Raw genomic sequence first — 27,466 nt, 5'->3', positions numbered from 1 at the left:
TGCGTCGCTATGAAATATGAGTACTATGTGTTCTAAGACATTTCCTTCTAAATCGAGTAACGTTTCTATGGAAACGACAGGATTTTCTTTTGGGATACGAGAATTACATTTCCGATCCACTAATCCTTCTTTACTGCATCCCTCACTCCCACACATTGACGAATTCACACGGAACTTCCGTCGCTACGAAATACGAGTATTATGTGTTCTAAAACATTTCCTTCTAAATCGAGTAACGTTTCTATGGAAACGACAGGATTTTCTTTTGGGATACGACAATCTCATTTCCAATCCACTAATCCTTCTTTACTGCATCCCTCACTCCCACACATTGAAGAATTCACACGGAAATTGCGTCGCTATGAAATACGAGTACTATGTGTTCTAAGACATTTCCTTGTAAATCGAGTAACGTTTCTATGGAAACGACAGGATTTTCTTTTGGGATACGACAATCACATTTCCGATCCACTAATCCTTCTTTACTGCATCCCTCACTCCCACACATTGACGAATTCACACGGAAATTGCTTCGCTATGAAATACGAGTACTATGTGTTCTAAGACATTTCCTTCTAAATCGAGTAACGTTTCTATGGAAACGACAGGATTTTCCTTTGGGATACGACAATCACATTTCCGGTCCACTAATCCTTCTTTACTGCATCCCTCACTCCCACACATTGACGAATTCACACGGAAATTCCGTCGCTACGAAATACGAGTATTATGTGTTCTAAGACATTTCCTTCTAAATCGAGTAACGCTTCTATGGAAACGACAGGATTTTCTTTTGGGATGCGACAATCTCATTACCGATCCACTAATCCTTCTTTACTGCATCCCTCACTCCTACACATTGAAGAATTCACACGGAAATTGCGTCGCTATGAAATACGAGTACTATGTGTTCTAAGACATTTCCTTGTAAATCGAGTAACGTTTCTATGGAAACGACAGGATTTTCTTTTGGGATACACAATAACATTTCCGATCCACTAATCCTTCTTTACTGCATCCCTCACTCCCACACATTGACGAATTCACACGGAAATTGCTTCGCTATGAAATACGAGTACTATGTGTTCTAAGACATTTCCTTCTAAATCGAGTAACGTTTCTATGGAAACGACAGGATTTTCTTTTGGGATACGACAATCTTATTTCCGATCCACTAATCCTTCTTTACTGCATCCCTCACTCCCAAACATTGACGAATTCACACGGATATTGCGTCGCTATGAAATACGAGTACTATGTGTTCTAAGACATTTCCTTCTAAATCGAGTAACGTTTCTATGGAAACGACAGGATTTTCTTTTGGGATACGACAATCACATTTCCGATTCACTAATCCTTCTTTACTGCATCCCTCACTCCCACACATTGACGAATTCACACGGAAATTGTGTCGGTATGAATTACGAGTACTATGTGCTCTAAGACATTTCCTTCTAAATCGAGTAACGTTTCTATGGAAACGACAGGATTTTCTTTTGTTATACGACAATCTCATTTCCGATCCACTAATCCTTCTTTACTGCATCCCTCACTCCCACACATTGACGAATTCACACGGATATTCCGTCGCTACGAAATACGAGTATTATGTGTTCTAAGACATTTCCTTCTAAATCGAGTAACGTTTCTATGGAAACGACAGGATTTTTTTTTTTGATACGACAATCTCATTTCTGATCCACTAATCCTTCTTTACTGCATCCCTCACTCCCACACATTGAAGAATTCACACGGAAATTGCGTCGCTATGAAATACGAGTAATATCTGTTCTAAGACATTTCCTTGTAAATCGAGTAACGTTTCTATGGAAACGACAGGATTTTCTTTTGGGATACGACAATCACATTTCCGATTTACTAATCCTTCTTTACTGCATCCCTCACTCCCACACATTGACGAATTCACACGGAAATTGCGTCGCTATGAAATACGAGTACTACGTGTTCTAAGACATTTCCTTCTAAATCGAGTAACGTTTCTATGGAAACGACAGGAATTTCTTTTGGGTTACGACAATCGCATTTCCGATCCACTAATCCTTCTTTACTGCATCCCTCACTCCCACACATTGACGAATTCACACGGAAATTGCTTCGCTATGAAATACGAGTACTATGTGTTCTAAGACATTTCCTTCTAAATCGAGTAACGTTTCTATGGAAACGACAGGATTTTCTTTTGGGATACGACAATCTCATTTGCGATCCACTAATTATTCTTTACTGCATCCCTCACTCCCAAACATTGACGAATTCACACGGAAATTGCGTCGCTATGAAATACGAGTACTATGTGTTCTAAGACATTTTCTTCTAAATCGAGTAACGTTTCTATGGAAACGACAGGATTTTCTTTTGGTATACGACAATCTCATTTCCGATCCACTAATCCTTCTTTACTGCATCCCTCACTCCCACGCATTGACGAATTCACACGGAAATTGCGTCGCTATGAAATACGAGTACTATGTGTTCTAAGACATTTCCTTCTAAATCGAGTAACGTTTCTATGGAAACGACAGGATTTTCTTTTGGAGTACGACAATCTCATTTCCAATCCACTAATCCCTCTTTACTGCATCCCTCACTCCCAAACATTGACGAATTCACACGGAAATTGCGTCGCTATGAAATACGAGTACTATGTGTTCTAAGACATTTCCTTCTAAATCGAGTAACGTTTCTATGGAAACGACAGGATATACTTTTGGGATACGACAATCACATTTCCGATCCACTAATCCTTCTTTACTGCATCCCTCACTCCCACACATTGACGAATTTACACGGAAATTGCGTCGCTATGAAATACGAGTACTATGTGTTCTAAGACATTTCCTTCTAAATCGAGTAACGTTTCTATGGAAACGACAGGATTTTCTTTTGGGATACGACAATCTCATTTCCGATCCACTAATCCTTCTTTACTGCATCCCTCACTCCCAAACATTGACGAATTCACACGGAAATTGCGTCGCTATGAAATACGAGTACTATGTGTTCTAAGACATTTCCTTCTAAATCGAGTAACGCTTCTATGGAAACGACAGGATTTTCTTTTGGGATGCGACAATCTCATTACCGATCCACTAATCCTTCTTTACTGCATCCCTCACTCCTACACATTGAAGAATTCACACGGAAATTGCGTCGCTATGAAATACGAGTACTATGTGTTCTAAGACATTTCCTTGTAAATCGAGTAACGTTTCTATGGAAACGACAGGATTTTCTTTTGGGATACACAATCACATTTCCGATCCACTAATCCTTCTTTACTGCATCCCTCACTCCCACACATTGACGAATTCACACGGAAATTGCTTCGCTATGAAATACGAGTACTATGTGTTCTAAGACATTTCCTTCTAAATCGAGTAACGTTTCTATGGAAACGACAGGATTTTCTTTTGGGATACGACAATCTTATTTCCGATCCACTAATCCTTCTTTACTGCATCCCTCACTCCCAAACATTGACGAATTCACACGGATATTGCGTCGCTATGAAATACGAGTACTATGTGTTCTAAGACATTTCCTTCTAAATCGAGTAACGTTTCTATGGAAACGACAAGATTTTCTTTTGGGATACGACAATCACATTTCCGATTCACTAATCCTTCTTTACTGCATCCCTCACTCCCACACATTGACGAATTCACACGGAAATTGTGTCGGTATGAATTACGAGTACTATGTGCTCTAAGACATTTCCTTCTAAATCGAGTAACGTTTCTATGGAAACGACAGGATTTTCTTTTGTTATACGACAATCTCATTTCCGATCCACTAATCCTTCTTTACTGCATCCCTCACTCCCACACATTGACGAATTCACACGGATATTCCGTCGCTACGAAATACGAGTATTATGTGTTCTAAGACATTTCCTTCTAAATCGAGTAACGTTTCTATGGAAACGACAGGATTTTTTTTTGGGATACGACAATCACATTTCCGATCCACTAATCCTTCTTTACTGCATCCCTCACTCCCACACATTGACGAATTCACACGGAAATTGCTTCGCTATGAAATACGAGTACTATGTGTTCTAAGACATTTCCTTCTAAATCGAGTAACGTTTCTATGGAAACGACAGGATTTTCCTTTGGGATACGACAATCACATTTCCGGTCCACTAATCCTTCTTTACTGCATCCCTCACTCCCACACATTGACGAATTCACACGGAAATTCCGTCGCTACGAAATACGAGTATTATGTGTTCTAAAACATTTCCTTCTAAATCGAGTAACGTTTCTATGGAAACGACAGAATTTACTTTTGGGATACGACAATCTCATTTCCGATCCACTGATCCTTCTTTACTGCATCCCTCACTCCCAAACATTGACGAATTCACACGGAAATTGCGTCGCTATGAAATACGAGTACTATGTGTTCTAAGACATTTCCTTCTAAATCGAGTAACGTTTCAATGGAGACGACAGGAATTTCTTTTGGGACACGACAATCACATTTCCGATCCACTAATCCTTCTTTACTGCATCCCTCACTCCCACACATTGACGAATTCACACGGAAATTGCTTCGCTATGAGATACGAGTACTATGTGTTCTAAGACATTTCCTTCTAAATCGAGTAACGTTCCTATGGAAACGACAGGATTTTCTTTTGGGATACGACAATCTCATTTCCGATCCACTAATCCTTCTTTACTGCATCCCTCACTGCCACACATTGACGAATTCACACGGAAATTGCGTCGCTATGAAATATGAGTACTATGTGTTCTAAGACATTTCCTTCTAAATCGAGTAACGTTTCTATGGAAACGACAGGATTTTCTTTTGGGATACGAGAATTACATTTCCGATCCACTAATCCTTCTTTACTGCATCCCTCACTCCCACACATTGACGAATTCACACGGAACTTCCGTCGCTACGAAATACGAGTATTATGTGTTCTAAAACATTTCCTTCTAAATCGAGTAACGTTTCTATGGAAACGACAGGATTTTCTTTTGGGATACGACAATCTCATTTCCAATCCACTAATCCTTCTTTACTGCATCCCTCACTCCCACACATTGAAGAATTCACACGGAAATTGCGTCGCTATGAAATACGAGTACTATGTGTTCTAAGACATTTCCTTGTAAATCGAGTAACGTTTCTATGGAAACGACAGGATTTTCTTTTGGGATACGACAATCACATTTCCGATCCACTAATCCTTCTTTACTGCATCCCTCACTCCCACACATTGACGAATTCACACGGAAATTGCTTCGCTATGAAATACGAGTACTATGTGTTCTAAGACATTTCCTTCTAAATCGAGTAACGTTTCTATGGAAACGACAGGATTTTCCTTTGGGATACGACAATCACATTTTTGGTCCACTAATCCATCTTTACTGCATCCCTCACTCCCACACATTGACGAATTCACACGGAAATTCCGTCGCTACGAAATACGAGTATTATGTGTTCTAAGACGTTTCCTTCTAAATCGAGTAACGCTTCTATGGAAACGACAGGATTTTCTTTTGGAATGCGACAATCTCATTACCGATCCACTAATCCTTCTTTACTGCATCCCTCACTCCTACACATTGAAGAATTCACACGGAAATTGCGTCGCTATGAAATACGAGTACTATGTGTTCTAAGACATTTCCTTGTAAATCGAGTAACGTTTCTATGGAAACGACAGGATTTTCTTTTGGGATACACAATCACATTTCCGATCCACTAATCCTTCTTTACTGCATCCCTCACTCCCACACATCGACGAATTCACACGGAAATTGCTTCGCTATGAAATACGAGTACTATGTGTTCTAAGACATTTCCTTCTAAATCGAGTAACGTTTCTATGGAAACGACAGGATTTTCTTTTGGGATACGACAATCTTATTTCCGATCCACTAATCCTTCTTTACTGCATCCCTCACTCCCAAACATTGACGAATTCACACGGATATTGCCTCGCTATGAAATACGAGTACTATGTGTTCTAAGACATTTCCTTCTAAATCGAGTAACGTTTCTATGGAAACGACAGGATTTTCTTTTGGGATACGACAATCACATTTCCGATTCACTAATCCTTCTTTACTGCATCCCTCACTCCCACACATTGACGAATTCACACGGAAATTGTGTCGGTATGAATTACGAGTAGTATGTGCTCTAAGACATTTCCTTCTAAATCGAGTAACGTTTCTATGGAAACGACAGGATTTTCTTTTGTTATACGACAATCTCATTTCCGATCCACTAATCCTTCTTTACTGCATCCCTCACTCCCACACATTGACGAATTCACACGGATATTCCGTCGCTACGAAATACGAGTATTATGTGTTCTAAGACATTACCTTCTAAATCGAGTAACGTTTCTATGGAAACGACAGGATTTTTTTTTTTGATACGACAATCTCATTTCCGATCCACTAATCCTTCTTTACTGCATCCCTCACTCCCACACATTGAAGAATTCACGCGGAAATTGCGTCGCTATGAAATACGAGTAATATCTGTTCTAAGACATTTCCTTGTAAATCGAGTAACGTTTCTATGGAAACGACAGGATTTTCTTTTGGGATACGACAATCACATTTCCGATTTACTAATCCTTCTTTACTGCATCCCTCACTCCCACACATTGACGAATTCACACGGAAATTGCGTCGCTATGAAATACGAGTACTACGTGTTCTAAGACATTTCCTTCTAAATCGAGTAACGTTTCTATGGAAACGACAGGAATTTCTTTTGGGTTACGACAATCGCATTTCCGATCCACTAATCCTTCTTTACTGCATCCCTCACTCCCACACATTGACGAATTCACACGGAAATTCCGTCGCTATGAGATACGAGTACTATGTGTTCTAAGACATTTCCTTCTAAATCGAGTAACGTTTCTATGGAAACGACAGGATTTTCTTTTGGGATACGACAATCTCATTTCCGATCCACTAATTATTCTTTACTGCATCCCTCACTCCCAAACATTGACGAATTCACACGGAAATTGCGTCGCTATGAAATACGAGTACTATGTGTTCTAAGACATTTTCTTCTAAATCGAGTAACGTTTCTATGGAAACGACAGGATTTTCTTTTGGTATACGACAATCTCATTTCCGATCCACTAATCCTTCTTTACTGCATCCCTCACTCCCACGCATTGACGAATTCACACGGAAATTGCGTCGCTATGAAATACGAGTACTATGTGTTCTAAGACATTTCCTTCTAAATCGAGTAACGTTTCTATGGAAACGACAGGATTTTCTTTTGGAGTACGACAATCTCATTTCCAATCCACTAATCCCTCTTTACTGCATCCCTCACTCCCAAACATTGACGAATTCACACGGAAATTGCGTCGCTGTGAAATACGAGTACTATGTGTTCTAAGACATTTCCTTCTAAATCGAGTAATGTTTCTATGGAAACGACAGGATATACTTTTGGGATACGACAATCACATTTCCGATCCACTAATCCTTCTTTACTGCATCCCTCACTCCCACACATTGACGAATTCACACGGAAATTGCGTCGCTATGAAATACGAGTACTATGTGTTCTAAGACATTTCCTTCTAAATCGAGTAACGTTTCTATGGAAACGACAGGATTTTCTTTTGGGATACGACAATCTCATTTCCGATCCACTAATCCTTCTTTACTGCATCCCTCACTCCCAAACATTGACGAATTCACACGGAAATTGCGTCGCTATGAAATACGAGTACTATGTGTTCTAAGACATTTCCTTCTAAATCGAGTAACGTTTCTATGGAAACGACAGGAATTTCTTTTGGGACACGACAATCACATTTCCGATCCACTAATCCTTCTTTACTGCATCCCTCACTCCCACACATTGACGAATTCACACGGAAATTGCTTCGCTATGAGTTACGAGTACTATGTGTTCTAAGACATTTCCTTCTAAATCGAGTAACGTTCCTATGGAAACGACAGGATTTTCTTTTGGGATACGACAATCTCATTTCCGATCCACTAATCCTTCTTTACTGCATCCCTCACTGCCACACATTGACGAATTCACACGGAAATTGCGTCGCTATGAAATATGAGTACTATGTGTTCTAAGACATTTCCTTCTAAATCGAGTAACGTTTCTATGGAAACGACAGGATTTTCTTTTGGGATACGACAATCTCATTTCCAATCCACTAATCCTTATTTACTGCATCCCTCACACCCACACATTGAAGAATTCACACGGAAATTGCGTCGCTATGAAATACGAGTACTATGTGTTCTAAGACATTTCCTTGTAAATCGAGTAACGTTTCTATGGAAACGACAGGATTTTCTTTTGGGATACGACAATCACATTTCCGATCCACTAATCCTTCTTTACTGCATCCCTCACTCCCACACATTGACGAATTCACACGGAAATTGCTTCGCTATGAAATACGAGTACTATGTGTTCTAAGACATTTCCTTCTAAATCGAGTAACGTTTCTATGGAAACGACAGGATTTTCCCTTGGGATACGACAATCACATTTCCGGTCCACTAATCCTTCTTTACTGCATCCCTCACTCCCACACATTGACGAATTCACACGGAAATTCCGTCGCTACGAAATACGAGTATTATGTGTTCTAAAACATTTCCTTCTAAATCGAGTAACGTTTCTATGGAAACGACAGGATTTTCTTTTGGGATACGACAATCTCATTTCCAATCCACTAATCCTTCTTTACTGTATCCCTCACTCCCACACATTGAAGAATTCACACGGAAATTGCGTCGCTATGAAATACGAGTACTTTGTGTTCTAAGACATTTCCTTGTAAATCGAGTAACGTTTCTATGGAAACGACAGGATTTTCTTTTGGGATACGACAATCACATTTCCGATCCACTAATCCTTCTTTACTGCATCCCTCACTCCCACACATTGACGAATTCACACGGAAATTGCTTCGCTATGAAATACGAGTACTATGTGTTCTAAGACATTTCCTTCTAAATCGAGTAACGTTTCTATGGAAACGACAGGATTTTCCTTTGGGATACGACAATCACATTTCCGGTCCACTAATCCTTCTTTACTGCATCCCTCACTCCCACACATTGACGAATTCACACGGAAATTCCGTCGCTACGAAATACGAGTATTATGTGTTCTAAGACATTTCCTTCTAAATCGAGTAACGCTTCTATGGAAACGACAGGATTTTCTTTTGGGATGCGACAATCTCATTACCGATCCACTAATCCTTCTTTACTGCATCCCTCACTCCTACACATTGAAGAATTCACACGGAAATTGCGTCGCTATGAAATACGAGTACTATGTGTTCTAAGACATTTCCTTGTAAATCGAGTAACGTTTCTATGGAAACGACAGGATTTTCTTTTGGGATACACAATCACATTTCCGATCCACTAATCCTTCTTTACTGCATCCCTCACTCCAACACATTGACGAATTCACACGGAAATTGCTTCGCTATGAAATACGAGTACTATGTGTTCTAAGACATTTCCTTGTAAATCGAGTAACGTTTCTATGGAAACGACAGGATTTTCTTTTGGGATCCGACAATCACATTTCCGATTTACTAATCCTTCTTTACTGCATCCCTCACTCCCACACATTGACGAATTCACACGGAAATTGCGTCGCTATGAAATACGAGTACTATGTGTTCTAAGACATTTCCTTCTAAATCGAGTAACGTTTCTATGGAATCGACAGGATTTTCTTTTGGGATACGACAATCACATTTCCGACCCAATAATCCTTCTTTACTGCATCCTTCACTCCCAAACATTGAAGAATTCACACGGAAATTGCGTCTCTATGAAATACGAGTACTATTTGTTCTAAGACATTTCCTCGTAAATCGAGTAACGTTTCTATGGAAACGACAGGATTTTCTTTTGGGATACGACAATCACATTTCCGATCCACTAATCCTTCTTTACTGCATCCCTCACTCCCACACATTGACGAATTCACACGGAAATTGCTTCGCTATGAAATACGAGTACTATGTGTTCTAAGACATTTCCTTCTAAATCGAGTAACGTTTCTATGGAAACGACAGGATTTTCTTTTGGGATACGACAATCTCATTTCCAATCCACTAATCCTTATTTACTGCATCCCTCACTCCCACACATTGAAGAATTCAAACGGAAATTGCGTCGCTATGAAATACGAGTACTATGTGTTCTAAGACATTTCCTTGTAAATCGAGTAACGTTTCTATGGAAACGACAGGATTTTCTTTTGGGATACGACAATCACATTTCCGATCCACTAATCCTTCTTTACTGCATCCCTCACTCCCACACATTGACGAATTCACACGGAAATTGCTTCGCTATGAAATACGAGTACTATGTGTTCTAAGACATTTCCTTCTAAATCGAGTAACGTTTCTATGGAAACGACAGGATTTTCCTTTGGGATACGACAATCACATTTCCGGTCCACTAATCCTTCTTTACTGCATCCCTCACTCCCACACATTGACGAATTCACACGGAAATTCCGTCGCTACGAAATACGAGTATTATGTGTTCTAAAACATTTCCTTCTAAATCGAGTAACGTTTCTATGGAAACGACAGAATTTACTTTTGGGATACGACAATCTCATTTCCGATCCACTGATCCTTCTTTACTGCATCCCCCACTCCCAAACATTGACGAATTCACACGGAAATTGCGTCGCTATGAAATACGAGTACTATGTGATCTAAGACATTTCCTTCTAAATCGAGTAACGTTTCAATGGAGACGACAGGAATTTCTTTTGGGACACGACAATCACATTTCCGATCCACTAATCCTTCTTTACTGCATCCCTCACTCCCACACATTGACGAATTCACACGGAAATTGCTTCGCTATGAGATACGAGTACTATGTGTTCTAAGACATTTCCTTCTAAATCGAGTAACGTTCCTATGGAAACGACAGGATTTTCTTTTGGGATACGACAATCTCATTTCCGATCCACTAATCCTTCTTTACTGCATCCCTCACTGCCACACATTGACGAATACACACGGAAATTGCGTCGCTATGAAATATGAGTACTATGTGTTCTAAGACATTTCCTTCTAAATCGAGTAACGTTTCTATGGAAACGACAGGATTTTCTTTTGGGATACGAGAATTACATTTCCGATCCACTAATCCTTCTTTACTGCATCCCTCACTCCCACACATTGACGAATTCACACGGAAATTCCGTCGCTACGAAATACGAGTATTATGTGTTCTAAAACATTTCCTTCTAAATCGAGTAACGTTTCTATGGAAACGACAGGATTTTCTTTTGGGATACGACAATCTCATTTCCAATCCACTAATCCTTCTTTACTGCATCCCTCACTCCTACACATTGAAGAATTCACACGGAAATTGCGTCGCTATGAAATACGAGTACTATGTGTTCTAAGACATTTCCTTGTAAATCGAGTAACGTTTCTATGGAAACGACAGGATTTTCTTTTGGGATACACAATCAGATTTCCGATCCACTAATCCTTCTTTACTGCATCCCTCACTCCCACACATTGACGAATTCACACGGAAATTGCTTCGCTATGAAATACGAGTACTATGTGTTCTAAGACATTTCCTTCTAAATCGAGTAACGTTTCTATGGAAACGACAGGATTTTCTTTTGGGATACGACAATCTTATTTCCGATCCACTAATCCTTCTTTACTGCATCCCTCACTCCCAAACATTGACGAATTCACACGGATATTGCGTCGCTATGAAATACGAGTACTATGTGTTCTAAGACATTTCCTTCTAAATCGAGTAACGTTTCTATGGAAACGACAGGATTTTCTTTTGGGATACGACAATCACATTTCCGATTCACTAATCCTTCTTTACTGCATCCCTCACTCCCACACATTGACGAATTCACACGAAAATTGTGTCGGTATGAATTACGAGTACTATGTGCTCTAAGACATTTCCTTCTAAATCGAGTAACGTTTCTATGGAAACGACAGGATTTTCTTTTGTTATACGACAATCTCATTTCCGATCCACTAATCCTTCTTTACTGCATCCCTCACTCCCACACATTGACGAATTCACACGGATATTCCGTCGCTACGAAATACGAGTATTATGTGTTCTAAGACATTTCCTTCTAAATCGAGTAACGTTTCTATGGAAACGACAGGATTTTTTTTTTTGATACGACAATCTCATTTCCGATCCACTAATCCTTCTTTACTGCATCCCTCACTCCCACACATTGAAGAATTCACACGGAAATTGCGTCGCTATGAAATACGAGTAATATCTGTTCTAAGACATTTCCTTGTAAATCGAGTAACGTTTCTATGGAAACGACAGGATTTTCTTTTGGGATACGACAATCACATTTCCGATTTACTAATCCTTCTTTACTGCATCCCTCACTCCCACACATTGACGAATTCACACGGAAATTGCGTCGCTATGAAATACGAGTACTACGTGTTCTAAGACATTTCCTTCTAAATCGAGTAACGTTTCTATGGAAACGACAGGAATTTCTTTTGGGTTACGACAATCGCATTTCCGATCCACTAATCCTTCTTTACTGCATCCCTCACTCCCACACATTGACGAATTCACACGGAAATTCCGTCGCTATGAAATACGAGTACTATGTGTTCTAAGACATTTCCTTCTAAATCGAGTAACGTTTCTATGGAAACGACAGGATTTTCTTTTGGGATACGACAATCTCATTTCCGATCCACTAATTATTCTTTACTGCATCCCTCACTCCCAAACATTGACGAATTCACACGGAAATTGCGTCGCTATGAAATACGAGTACTATGTGTTCTAAGACATTTTCTTCTAAATCGAGTAACGTTTCTATGGAAACGACAGGATTTTCTTTTGGTATACGACAATCTCATTTCCGATCCACTAATCCTTCTTTACTGCATCCCTCACTCCCACGCATTGACGAATTCACACGGAAATTGCGTCGCTATGAAATACGAGTACTATGTGTTCTAAGACATTTCCTTCTAAATCGAGTAACGTTTCTATGGAAACGACAGGATTTTCTTTTGGAGTACGACAATCTCATTTCCAATCCACTAATCCCTCTTTACTGCATCCCTCACTCCCAAACATTGACGAATTCACACGGAAATTGCGTCGCTATGAAATACGAGTACTATGTGTTCTAAGACATTTCCTTCTAAATCGAGTAACGTTTCTATGGAAACGACAGGATATACTTTTGGGATACGACAATCACATTTCCGATCCACTAATCCTTCTTTACTGCATCCCTCACTCCCACACATTGACGAATTCACACGGAAATTGCGTCGCTATGAAATACGAGTACTATGTGTTCTAAGACATTTCCTTCTAAATCGAGTAACGTTTCTATGGAAACGACCGGATTTTCTTTTGGGATACGACAATCTCATTTCCGATCCACTAATCCTTCTTTACTGCATCCCTCACTCCCAAACATTGACGAATTCACACGGAAATTGCGTCGCTATGAAATACGAGTACTATGTGTTCTAAGACATTTCCTTCTAAATCGAGTAACGTTTCTATGGAAACGACAGGAATTTCTTTTGGGACACGACAATCACATTTCCGATCCACTAATCCTTCTTTACTGCATCCCTCACTCCCACACATTGACGAATTCACACGGAAATTGCTTCGCTATGAGATACGAGTACTATGTGTTCTAAGACATTTCCTTCTAAATCGAGTAACGTTCCTATGGAAACGACAGGATTTTCTTTTGGGATACGACAATCTCATTTCCGATCCACTAATCCTTCTTTACTGCATCCCTCACTGCCACACATTGACGAATTCACACGGAAATTGCGTCGCTATGAAATATGAGTACTATGTGTTCTAAGACATTTCCTTCTAAATCGAGTAACGTTTCTATGGAAACGACAGGATTATCTTTTGGGATACGACAATCTCATTTCCAATCCACTAATCCTTATTTACTGCATCCCTCACTCCCACACATTGAAGAATTCACACGGAAATTGCGTCGCTATGAAATACGAGTACTATGTGTTCTAAGACATTTCCTTGTAAATCGAGTAACGTTTCTATGGAAACGACAGGATTTTCTTTTGGGATACGACAATCACATTTCCGATCCACTAATCCTTCTTTACTGCATCCCTCACTCCCACACATTGACGAATTCACACGGAAATTGCTTCGCTATGAAATACGAGTACTATGTGTTCTAAGACATTTCCTTCTAAATCGAGTAACGTTTCTATGGAAACGACAGGATTTTCCTTTGGGATACGACAATCACATTTCCGGTCCACTAATCCTTCTTTACTGCATCCCTCACTCCCACACATTGACGAATTCACACGGAAATTCCGTCGCTACGAAATACGAGTATTATGTGTTCTAAAACATTTCCTTCTAAATCGAGTAACGTTTCTATGGAAACGACAGGATTTTCTTTTGGGATACGACAATCTCATTTCCAATCCACTAATCCTTCTTTACTGCATCCCTCACTCCCACACATTGAAGAATTCACACGGAAATTGCGTCGCTATGAAATACGAGTACTATGTGTTCTAAGACATTTCCTTGTAAATCGAGTAACGTTTCTATGGAAACGACAGGATTTTCTTTTGGGATACGACAATCACATTTCCGATCCACTAATCCTTCTTTACTGCATCCCTCACTCCCACACATTGACGAATTCACACGGAAATTGCTTCGCTATGAAATACGAGTACTATGTGTTCTAAGACATTTCCTTCTAAATCGAGTAACGTTTCTATGGAAACGACAGGATTTTCCTTTGGGATACGACAATCACATTTCCGGTCCACTAATCCTTCTTTACTGCATCCCTCACTCCCACACATTGACGAATTCACACGGAAATTCCGTCGCTACGAAATACGAGTATTATGTGTTCTAAGACATTTCCTTCTAAATCGAGTAACGCTTCTATGGAAACGACAGGATTTTCTTTTGGGATGCGACAATCTCATTACCGATCCACTAATCCTTCTTTACTGCATCCCTCACTCCTACACATTGAAGAATTCACACGGAAATTGCGTCGCTATGAAATACGAGTACTATGTGTTCTAAGACATTTCCTTGTAAATCGAGTAACGTTTCTATGGAAACGACAGGATTTTCTTTTGGGATACACAATCACATTTCCGATCCACTAATCCTTCTTTACTGCATCCCTCACTCCCACACATTGACGAATTCACACGGAAATTGCTTCGCTACGAAATACGAGTACTATGTGTTCTAAGACATTTCCTTCTAAATCGAGTAACGTTTCTATGGAAACGACAGGATTTTCTTTTGGGATACGACAATCTTATTTCCGATCCACTAATCCTTCTTTACTGCATCCCTCACTCCCAAACATTGACGAATTCACACGGATATTGCGTCGTTATGAAAGACGAGTACTATGTGGTCTAAGACATTTCCTTCTAAATCGAGTAACGTTTCTATGGAAACGACAGGATTTTCTTTTGGGATACGACAATCACATTTCCGATCCACTAATCCTTCTTTACTGCATCCCTCACTCCCACACATTGACGAATTCACACGGAAATTGTGTCGGTATGAAATACGAGTACTATGTGCTCTAAGACATTTCCTTCTAAATCGAGTAACGTTTCTATGGAAACGACAGGATTTTCTTTTGTGATACGACAATCTCATTTCCGATCCACTAATCCTTCTTTACTGCATCCCTCACTCCCACACATTGACGAATTCACACGGATATTCCGTCGCTACGAAATACGAGTATTATGTGTTCTAAGACATTTCCTTCTAAATCGAGTAACGTTTCTATGGAAACGACAGGATTTTTTTTTTTGATACGACAATCTCATTTCCGATCCACTAATCCTTCTTTACTGCATCCCTCACTCCCACACATTGAAGAATTCACACGGAAATTGCGTCGCTATGAAATACGAGTAATATCTGTTCTAAGACATTTCCTTGTAAATCGAGTAACGTTTCTATGGAAACGACAGGATTTTCTTTTGGGATACGACAATCACATTTCCGATTTACTAATCCTTCTTTACTGCATCCCTCACTCCCACACATTGACGAATTCACACGGAAATTGCGTCGCTATGAAATACGAGTACTATGTGTTCTAAGACATTTCCTTCTAAATCGAGTAACGTTTCTATGGAAACGACAGGATTTTCTTTTGGGATACGACAATCACATTTCCGACCCAATAATCCTTCTTTACTGCATCCTTCACTCCCAAACATTGAAGAATTCACACGGAAATTGCGTCGCTATGAAATACGAGTACTATGTGTTCTAAGACATTTCCTTGTAAATCGAGTAACGTTTCTATGGAAACGACAGGATTTTCTTTTGGGATACGACAATCACATTTCCGATCCACTAATCCTTCTTTACTGCATCCCTCACTCCCACACATTGAAGAATTCACACGGATATTGCGTCGCTATGAAATACGAGTAATATCTGTTCTAAGACATTTCCTTGTAAATCGAGTAACGTTTCTATGGAAACGACAGGATTTTCTTTTGGGATACGACAATCACATTTCCGATCCACTAATCCTTCTTTACTGCATCCCTCACTCCCACACATTGACGAATTCACACGGAAATTGCTTTGCTATGAAATACGAGTACTATGTGTTCTAAGACATTTCCTTCTAAATAGAGTAACGTTTCTATGGAAACGACAGGATTTTCTTTTGTTATACGACAATCTCATTTCCGATCCACTAATCCTTCCTTACAGCATCCCTCACTCCCAAACATTGACGAATTCACACGGAAATTGCGTCGCTATGAAATACGAGTACTATGTGTTCTAAGACATTTCCTTCTAAATCGAGTAACGTTTCTATGGAAACGACAGGATTTTCTTTTGGTATACGACAATCACATTTCCGATCCACTAACCCTTCTTTACTGCATCCCTCACTCCCACACATTGACGAATTCACACGGAAATTGTGTCGGTATGAAATCCGAGTACTATGTGTTCTAAGACATTTCCTTCTAAATCGAGTAACAATTCTATGGAAACGACAGGATTTTCTTTTGTTATACGACAGTCTCATTTCCGATCCACTAATCCTTCTTTACTGCATCCCTCACTCCCACACATTGACGAATTCACACGGTTATTGCGTCGCTATGAAATACGAGTACTATGTGTTCTAAGACATTTCTTTTTAAATCGAGTAACGTTTCTATTGAAACGACAGGATTTTCTTTTGGGATACGACAATCACATTTCCGATCCACTAATCCTTCTTTACTGCATCCCTCACTCCCACACATTGACGAATTCACACGGAAATTGTGTCGGTATGAAATACGAGTACTATGTGTTCTAAGACATTTCCTTCTAAATCGAGTAACGTTTCTATGGAAACGACAGGATTTTCTTTTGTTATATGACAATCTCATTTCCGATCCACTAATCCTTCTTTACTGCATCCCTCACTCCCACACATTAACGGATTCACACGGTTATTGCGTCGCTATGAAATACGAGTACTATGTGTTCTAAGACATTTCCTTCTAAATCGAGTAACGTTTCTATTGAAACGACAGGATTTTCTTTTGGGATACGACAATCACATTTCCGATCCGCTAATCCTTCTTTACTGCATCCCTCACTCCCACACATCGACGAATTGACACGGAAATTGCGTCGGTATGAAATACGAGTACTATGTGTTCTAAGACATTTCCTTCTAAATCGAGTAACGTTTCAATGGAAACGACAGGATTTTCTTTTGGGATACAACAATCTCATTTCCGATCCACTAATCCTTCTTTACTGCATCCCTCACTCCCACACATTGACGAATTCACACGGAAATTCCGTCGCTACGAAATACGAGTATTATGTGTTCTAAGACATTTCCTTCTAAATCGAGTAACGTTTCTATGGAAACGACAGGATTTTCTTTTGGGATACGACAATCTCCTTTCCGATCCACTAATCCTTCTTTACTGCATCCCTCACTCCCACACATTGAAGAATTCACACGGAAATTGCGTCGCTATGAAATACGAGTAATATCTGTTGTAAGACATTTCCTTGTAAATCGAGTAACGTTTCTATGGAAACGACAGGATTTTCTTTTGGGATACGACAATCACATTTCCGATCCACTAATGCTTCTTTACTGCATCCCTCACTCCCACACATTGACGAATTCACACGGAAATTGCGTCGCTATGAAATACGAGTACTATGCGTTCTAAGACATTTCCTTCTAAATCGAGTAACGTTTCTATGGAAACGACAGGATTTTCTTTTGGGATACGACAATCACATTTCCGATCCACTAATCCTTCTTATTGCATCCCTCAGTCCCACACATTGACGAATTCACACGGAAATTCCGTCGCTACGAAATACGAGTATTATGTGTTCTAAGACATTTCCTTCTAAATCGAGTAACGTTTCTATGGAAACAACAGGATTTTCTTTTGGGATACGACAATCACATTTCCGATCCACTAATCCTTCTTTACTGCATCCCTCACTCCTAAACATTGACGAATTCACACGGAAATTGCTTCGCTATGAAATACGAGTACTTTGTGTTCTAAGACATTTCCTTCTAAATCGAGTAACGTTTCTATGGAAACGACAGGATTTTCTTTTGGGATACGACAGTCTCATTTCCGATCCACTAATCCTTCTTTACTGCATCCTTCACTCCCAAACATTGAAGATTTCACACGGAAATTGCGTCGCTATGAAATACGAGTACTATGTGTTCTAAGACATTTCCTTGTAAATCGAGTAACGTTTCTATGGAAACGACAGGATTTTCTTTTGGGATACGACAATCACATTTCCGATCCACTAATTCTTCTTTACTGCATCCCTCACTCCCACACATTGAAGAATTCACACGGAAATTGCGTCGCTATGAAATACGAGTAATATCTGTTCTAAGACATTTCCTTGTAAATCGAGTAACGTTTCTATGGAAACGACAGGATTTGTTTTTGGGATACGACAATCACATTTCCGATCCACTAATCCTTCTTTACTGCATCCCTCACTTCCACACATTGACGAATTCACACGGAAATTGCTTTGCTTTGAAATACGAGTACTATGTGTTCTAAGACATTTCCTTCTAAATCGAGTAACGTTTCTATCGAAACGACAGGATTTTCTTTTGGGATACGACAATCTCATTTCCGATCCACTAATCCTTCTTTACTGCATCCCTCACTCACAAACATTGACGAATTCACACGGAAATTGCGTCGCTATGAAATACGAGTACTATGTGTTCTAAGACATATCCTTCTAAATCGAGTAACGTTTCAATTGAAACGACAGGATTTTCTTTTGGGATACGACAATCACATTTCCGATCCACTAATCCTTCTTTACTGCATCCCTCACTCCCACACATCGACGAATTCACACGGAAATTGCGTCGGTATGAAGTACGAGTACTATGTGTTCTAAGACATTTCCTTCTAAATCGAGTAACGTTTCTATGGAAACGACAGGATTTTCTTTTGGGATACGACAATCTCATTTCCGATCCACTAATCCTTCTTTACTGCATCCCTCACTCCCACACATTGACGAATTCACACGGAGATTCCGTCGATACGAAATACGAGTATTATGTGTTCTAAGACATTTCCTTCTAAATCGAGTAACGTTTCCTTGGAAACGACAGGATTTTCTTTTGGGATACGACAATCTCATTTCCGATCCACTTATCCTTCTTTACTGCATCCTTCACTCCCAAACATTGAAGAGTTCACACGGAAATTGCGTCGCTATGAAATACGAGTACTATGTGTTCTAAGACATTTCCTTGTAAATCGAGTAACGTTTCTATGGAAACGACAGGATTTTCTTTTGGGGTACGACAATCACATTTCCGATCCACTAATCCTTCTTTACTGCATCCCTCACTCCCACACATTGTCGAATTCACACGGAAGTCGTGTCGGTATGAATAATGAGTACTATGTGTTCTAAGACATTTCCTTGTAAATCGAGTAACGTTTCTATGGAAACGACAGGATTTTCGTTTATGATACGACAATCTCATTTCCGATCCACTAATCCTTCTTTACTGCATCCCTCACTCCCACACATTGACGAATTCACACGGTTATTGCGTCGCTATGAAATACGAGTACTATGTGTTCTAAGACATTTCCTTCTACATCGAGTAACGTTTCTATTGAAACGACAGGATTTTCTTTTGGGATACGACAATCACATTTCCGATCCACTAATCCTTCTTTACTGCATCCCTCACCCACACACATCGACGAATTCACACGGAAATTGCGTCGGTATGAAATACGAGTACTATGTGTTCTAAGACATTTCCTTCTAAATCGAGTAACGTTTCTTTGGAAACGACAGGATTTTCTTTTGGGATACGACAATCTCATTTCCGATCCACTAATCCTTCTTTACTGCATCCCTCACTCCCACACATTGACGAATTCACACGGAAATTCCGTCGCTACGAAATACGAGTATTATGTGTTCTAAGACATTTCCTTCTAAATCGAGTAACGTTTCTATGGAAACGACAGGATTTTCATTTGGGATACGACAATCTCATTTCCGATCCACTAATCCTTCTTTACTGCATCCCTCACTCCCACATATTGAAGAATTCACACGGAAATTGCGTCGCTATGAAATACGAGTAATATCTGTTCTAAGACAATTCCTTGTAAATCGAGTAACGTTTCTATGGAAACGACAGGATTTTCTTTTGGTATACGACAATCACATTTCCGATCCACTAATCCTTCTTTACTGCATCCCTCACTCCCAAACATTGACGAATTCACACGGAAATTGCTTCGCTATGAAATACGAGTACTTTGTGTTCTAAGACATTTCCTTCTAAATCGAGTAACGTTTCTATCGAAACGACAGGATTTTCTTTTGGGATACGACAATCTCATTTCCGATCCACTAATCCTTCTTTACTGCATCCTTCACTCCCAAACATTGAAGAATTCACACGGTTATTGCGTCGCTATGAAATACGAGTACTATGTGTTCTAAGACATTTCCTTGTAAATCGAGTAACGTTTCTATGGGAACGACAGGATTTTCTTTTGGGATACGACAATCACATTTCCGATCCACTAATCCTTCTTTACTGCATCCCTCACTCAGACACATTGACGAATTCACACGGTTATTGCGTCGCTATGAAATACGAGTACTATGTGTTCTAAGACATTTCCTTCTAAATCGAGTAACGTTTCTATGGAAACGACAGGATTTTCTTTTGGGATACGACAATCTCATTTCCGATCCACTAATCCTTCTTCACTGCATCCCTCACTCCCAAACATTGACGAATTCACACGGAAATTGCGTCGCTATGAAATACGAGTACTATGTGTTCTAAGACATTTCCTTCTAAATCGAGTAACGTTTCTATGGAAACGACAGGAATTTCTTTTGGGATACGACAATCACATTTCCGATCCACTAATCCTTCTTTACTGCATCCCTCACTCCCAAACATTGACGAATTCACACGGAAATTGCTTCGTTATGAAATACGAGTACTTTGTGTTCTAAGACATTTCCTTCTAAATCGAGTAACGTTTCTATGGAAACGGCAGGATTTCCTTTTGGGATACGACAATCTCATTTCCGATCCAATAATCCTTCTTTACTGCATCCTTCTCTCCCAAACATTGAAGAATTCACACGGTTATTGCGTCGCTATGAAATACGAGTACTATGTGTTCTAAGACATTTCCTTGTAAATCGAGTAACGTTTCTATGGAAACGACAGGATTTTCTTTTGGGATACGACAATCACATTTCCGATCCACTAATCCTTCTTTACTGCATCCCTCACTCCCACACATTGACGAATTCACACGGAAATTGTGTCGGTATGAAATACGAGTACTATGTGTTCTAAGGCATTTCCTTTTAAATCGAGTAACGTTTCTATGGAAACGACAGGATCTTCTTTTGGGATACGACAATCGCATTTCCGATCCACTAATCCTTCTTTACTGCATCCCTCACTCAGACACATTGACGAATTCACACGATTATTGCGTCGCTATGAAATACGGGTACTATGTGTTCTAAGACATTTCCTTCTAAATCGAGTAACGTTTCTATTGAAACGACAGGATTTTCTTTTGGGATACGACAATCACATTTCCGATCCACTAATCCTTCTTTACTGCATCCCTCACTCCCACACATAGACGAATTCACACGGAAATTGCGTCGGTATGAAATACGAGTACTATGTGTTCTAAGACATTTCCTTCTCAATCGAGTAACGTTTCTATGGAAACGACAGGATTTTCTTTTGGGATACGACAATCTCATTTCCGATCCACTAATCCTTCTTTACTGCATCCCTCACTCCCACACTTTGACGAATTCACACGGAAATTCCGTCGCTACGAAATACAAGTATTATGTGTTCTAAGACATTTCCTTCTAAATCGAGTAACGTTTCTATGGAAACGACAGGATTTTCTTTTGGGATACGACAATCTCATTTCCGATCCACTAATCCTTCTTTACTGCATCCCTCACTCCCAAACATTGACGAATTCACACGGAAATTCCGTCGCTATGAAATACGAGTACTATGTGTTCTAAGACATTTCCTTCTAAATCGAGTAACGTTTCTATGGAAACGACAGGATTTTCTTTTGGTATACGACAATCACATTTCCGATCCACTAATCCTTCTTTACTGCATCCCTCACTCCCACACATTGACGAATTCACACGGAAATTGTGTCGGTATGAAATACGAGTACTATGTGTTCTAAGACATTTCCTTCTAAATCGAGTAACGTTTCTATGGAAACGACAGGATTTTCTTTCGTTATACGACAATCTCATTTCCGATCCACTAATCCTTCTTTACTGCATCCCTCACTCCCACACATTGACGAATTCACACGGTTATTGCGTCGCTATGAAATACGAATACTATGTGTTCTAAGACATTTCCTTCTAAATCGAGTAACGTTTCTATTGAAACGACAGGATTTTCTTTTGGGATACGACAATCACATTTCCGATCCACTAATCCTTCTTTACTACATCCCTCACTCCCACACATTGACGAATTCACACGGAAATTCCGTCGCTACGAAATACGAGTATTATGTGTTCTAAAACATTTCCTTCTAAATCGAGTAACGTTTCTATGGAAACGACAGGATTATCTTTCGGGATACGACAATCTCATTTCCGATCCACTAATCCTTCTTTACTGCATCCCTCACTCCCAAACATTGACGAATTCACACGGAAATTGCGTCGCTATGAAATACGAGTACTATGTGTTCTAAGACATTTCCTTCTAAATCGAGTAACGTTTCTATGGAAACGACAGGAATTTCTTTTGGGATACGACAATCACATTTCCGATCCACTAATCCTTCTTTACTGCATCCCTCACTCCCAAACATTGACGAATTCACACGGAAATTGCTTCCTTATGAAATACGAGTACTTTGTGTTCTAAGACATTTCCTTCTAAATCGAGTAACGTTTCTATGGAAACGGCAGGATTTCCTTTTGGGATACGACAATCTCATTTCCGATCCAATAATCCTTCTTTACTGCATCCTTCACTCCCAAACATTGAAGAATTCACACGGTTATTGCGTCGCTATGAAATACGAGTACTATGTGTTGTAAGACATTTCCTTGTAAATCGAGTAACGTTTCTATGGAAACGACAGGATTTTCTTTTGGGATACGACAATCACATTTCCGATCCACTAATCCTTCTGTACTGCATCCCTCACTCCCACACATTGACGAGTTCACACGGAAATTGTGTCGGTATGAAATACGAGTACTATGTGTTCTAAGGCATTTCCTTGTAAATCGAGTAACGTTTCTATGGAAACGACAGGATTTTCTTTGGGATACGACAATCTCATTTCCGATCCACTAATCCTTCTTTACTGCATCCCTCACTCAGACACATTGACAAATTCACACGGTTATTGCGTCGCTATGAAATACAAGTACTATGTGTTCTAAGACATTTCCTTCTAAATCGAGTAACGTTTCTATTGAAACGACAGGATTTTCTTTTGGGATACGACAATCACATTTCCGATCCACTAATCCTTCTTTACTGCATCCCTCACTCCCACACATCGACGAATTCACACGGAAATTGCGTCGGTATGAAATACGAGTACTATGTGTTCTAAGACATTTCCTTCTAAATCGAGTAACGTTTCTATGGAAACGACAGGATTTTCTTTTGGGATACGACAATCTCATTTCCGATCCACTAATCCTTCTTTACTGCATCCCTCACTCCCACACTTTGACGAATTCACACGGAAATTCCGTCGCTACGAAATACGAGTATTATGTGTTCTATGACATTTCCTTCTAAATCGAGTAACGTTTCTATGGAAACGACAGGATTTTCTTTTGGGATACGACAATCTCATTTCCGATCCACTAATCCTTCTTTACTGCATCCCTCACTCCCACACATTGAAGAATTCACACGGAAATTGCGTCGCTATGAAATACGAGTAATATCTGTTCTAAGACATTTCCTTGTAAATCGAGTAACGTTTCTATGGAAACGACAGGATTTTCTTTTGGGATACGACAATCACATTTCCGATCCACTTATCCTTCTTTACTGCATCCCTCACTCCCACACATTGACGAATTCACACGGAAATTGCTTCGCTATGAAATACGAGTACTATGTGTTCTAAGACATTTCCTTGTAAATCGAGTAACGTTTCTATGGAAACGACAGGATTTTCTTTTGGGATGCGACAATCACATTTCCGATCCACTAATCCTTCTTTACTGCATCCCTCACTCCCACACATTGACGAGTTCACACGGAAATTGTGTCGGTATGAAATACGAGTACTATATGTTCTAAGGCATTTCCTTGTAAATCGAGTAACGTTTCTATGGAAACGACAGGATTTTCTTTTGGGATACGACAATCTCATTTCCGATCCACTAATCCTTCTTTACTGCATCCCTCACTCAGACACATTGACGAATTCACACGGTTATTGCGTCGCTATGAAATACGAGTACTATGTGTTCTAAGACATTTCCTTCTAAATCGAGTAACGTTTCTATGGAAACGACAGGATTTTCTTTTGGGATACGGCAATCTCATTTCCGATCCACTAATCCTTCTTTACTGCATCCCTCACTCAGACACATTGACGAATTCACACGGTTATTGCGTCGCTATGAAATACGAGTACTATGTGTTCTAAGACATTTCCTTCTAAATCGAGTAACGTTTCTATTGAAATGACAGGATTTTCTTTTGGGATACGACAATCACATTTCCGATCCACTAATCCTTCTTTACTGCATCCCTCACTCCCACACATCGACGAATTCACACGGAAATTGCGTCGGTATGAAATACGAGTACTATGTGTTCTAAGACATTTCCTTCTAAATCGAGTAACGTTTCTATGGAAACGACAGGATTTTCTTTTGGGATACGACAATCTCATTTCCGATCCACTAATCCTTCTTTACTGCATCCCTCACTCCCACACTTTGACGAATTCACACGGAAATTCCGTCGCTACGAAATACAAGTATTATGTGTTCTAAGACATTTCCTTCTAAATCGAGTAACGTTTCTATGGAAACGACAGGATTTTCTTTTGGGATACGACAATCACATTTCCGATCCACTAATCCTTCTTTACTGCATCCCTCACTCCCACACATTGAAGAATTCACACGGAAATTCCGTCGCTATGAAATACGAGTAATATCTGTTCTAAGACATTTCCTTGTAAATCGAGTAACGTTTCTATGGAAACGACAGGATTTTCTTTTGGGATACGACAATCACATTTCCGATCCACTTATCCTTCTTTACTGCATCCCTCACTCCCACACATTGACGAATTCACACGGAAATTGCTTCGCTATGAAATACGAGTACTATGTGTTCAAAGACATTTCCTTCTAAATCGAGTAACGTTTCTATCGAAACGACAGGATTTTCTTTTGGGATACGACAATCTCATTTCCGATCCACTAATCCTTCTTTACTGCATCCCTCACTCCCAAACATTGACGAATTCACACGGAAATTCCGTCGCTATGAAATACGAGTACTATGTGTTCTAAGACATTTCCTTCTAAATCGAGTAACGTTTCTATGGAAACGACAGGATTTTCTTTTGGTATACGACAATCACATTTCCGATCCACTAATCCTTCTTTACTGCATCCCTCACTCCCACACATTGACGAATTCACACGGAAATTGTGTCGGTATGAAATACGAGTACTATGTGTTCTAAGACATTTCCTTCTAAATCGAGTAACGTTTCTATGGAAACGACAGGATTTTCTTTCGTTATACGACAATCTCATTTCCGATCCACTAATCCTTCTTTACTGCATCCCTCACTCCCACACATTGACGAATTCACACGGAAATTCCGTCGGTACGAAATACGAGTATTATGTGTTCTAAAACATTTCCTTCTAAATCGAGTAACGTTTCTATGGAAACGACAGGATTTTCTTTCGGGATACGACAATCTCATTTCCGATCCACTAATCCTTCTTTACTGCATCCCTCACTCCCAAACATTGGCGAATTCACACGGAAATTGCGTCGCTATGAAATACGAGTACTATGTGTTCTAAGACATTTCCTTCTAAATCGAGTAACGTTTCTATGGAAACGACAGGAATTTCTTTTGGGATACGACAATCACATTTCCGATCCACTAATCCTTCTTTACTGCATCCCTCACTCCCAAACATTGACGAATTCAGACGGAAATTGCTTCGTTATGAAATACGAGTACTTTGTGTTCTAAGACATTTCCTTCTAAATCGAGTAACGTTTCTATGGAAACGGCAGGATTTCCTTTTTGATACGACAATCTCATTTCCGATCCAATAATCCTTCTTTACTGCATCCTTCACTCCCAAACATTGAAGAATTCACACGGTTATTGCGTCGCTATGAAATACGAGTACTATGTGTTCTAAGACATTTCCTTGTAAATCGAGTAACGTTTCTATGGAAACGACAGGATTTTCTTTTGGGATACGACAATCACATTTCCGATCCACTAATCCTTCTTTACTGCATCCCTCACTCCCACACATTGACGAGTTCACACGGAAATTGTGTCGGTATGAAATACGAGTACTATGTGTTCTAAGGCATTTCCTTGTAAATCGAGTAACGTTTCTATGGAAACGACAGGATTTTCTTTTGGGATACGACAATCTCATTTCCGATCCACTAATCCTTCTTTACTGCATCCCTCACTCAGACACATTGACGAATTCACACGGTTATTGCGTCGCTATGAAATACG

Source organism: Schistocerca piceifrons, chromosome 7 (assembly GCF_021461385.2).
Source record: "Schistocerca piceifrons isolate TAMUIC-IGC-003096 chromosome 7, iqSchPice1.1, whole genome shotgun sequence".
NCBI lineage: Eukaryota > Metazoa > Arthropoda > Insecta > Orthoptera > Acrididae > Schistocerca > Schistocerca piceifrons.
Note: the sequence above shows the minus strand (reverse complement) of the source record.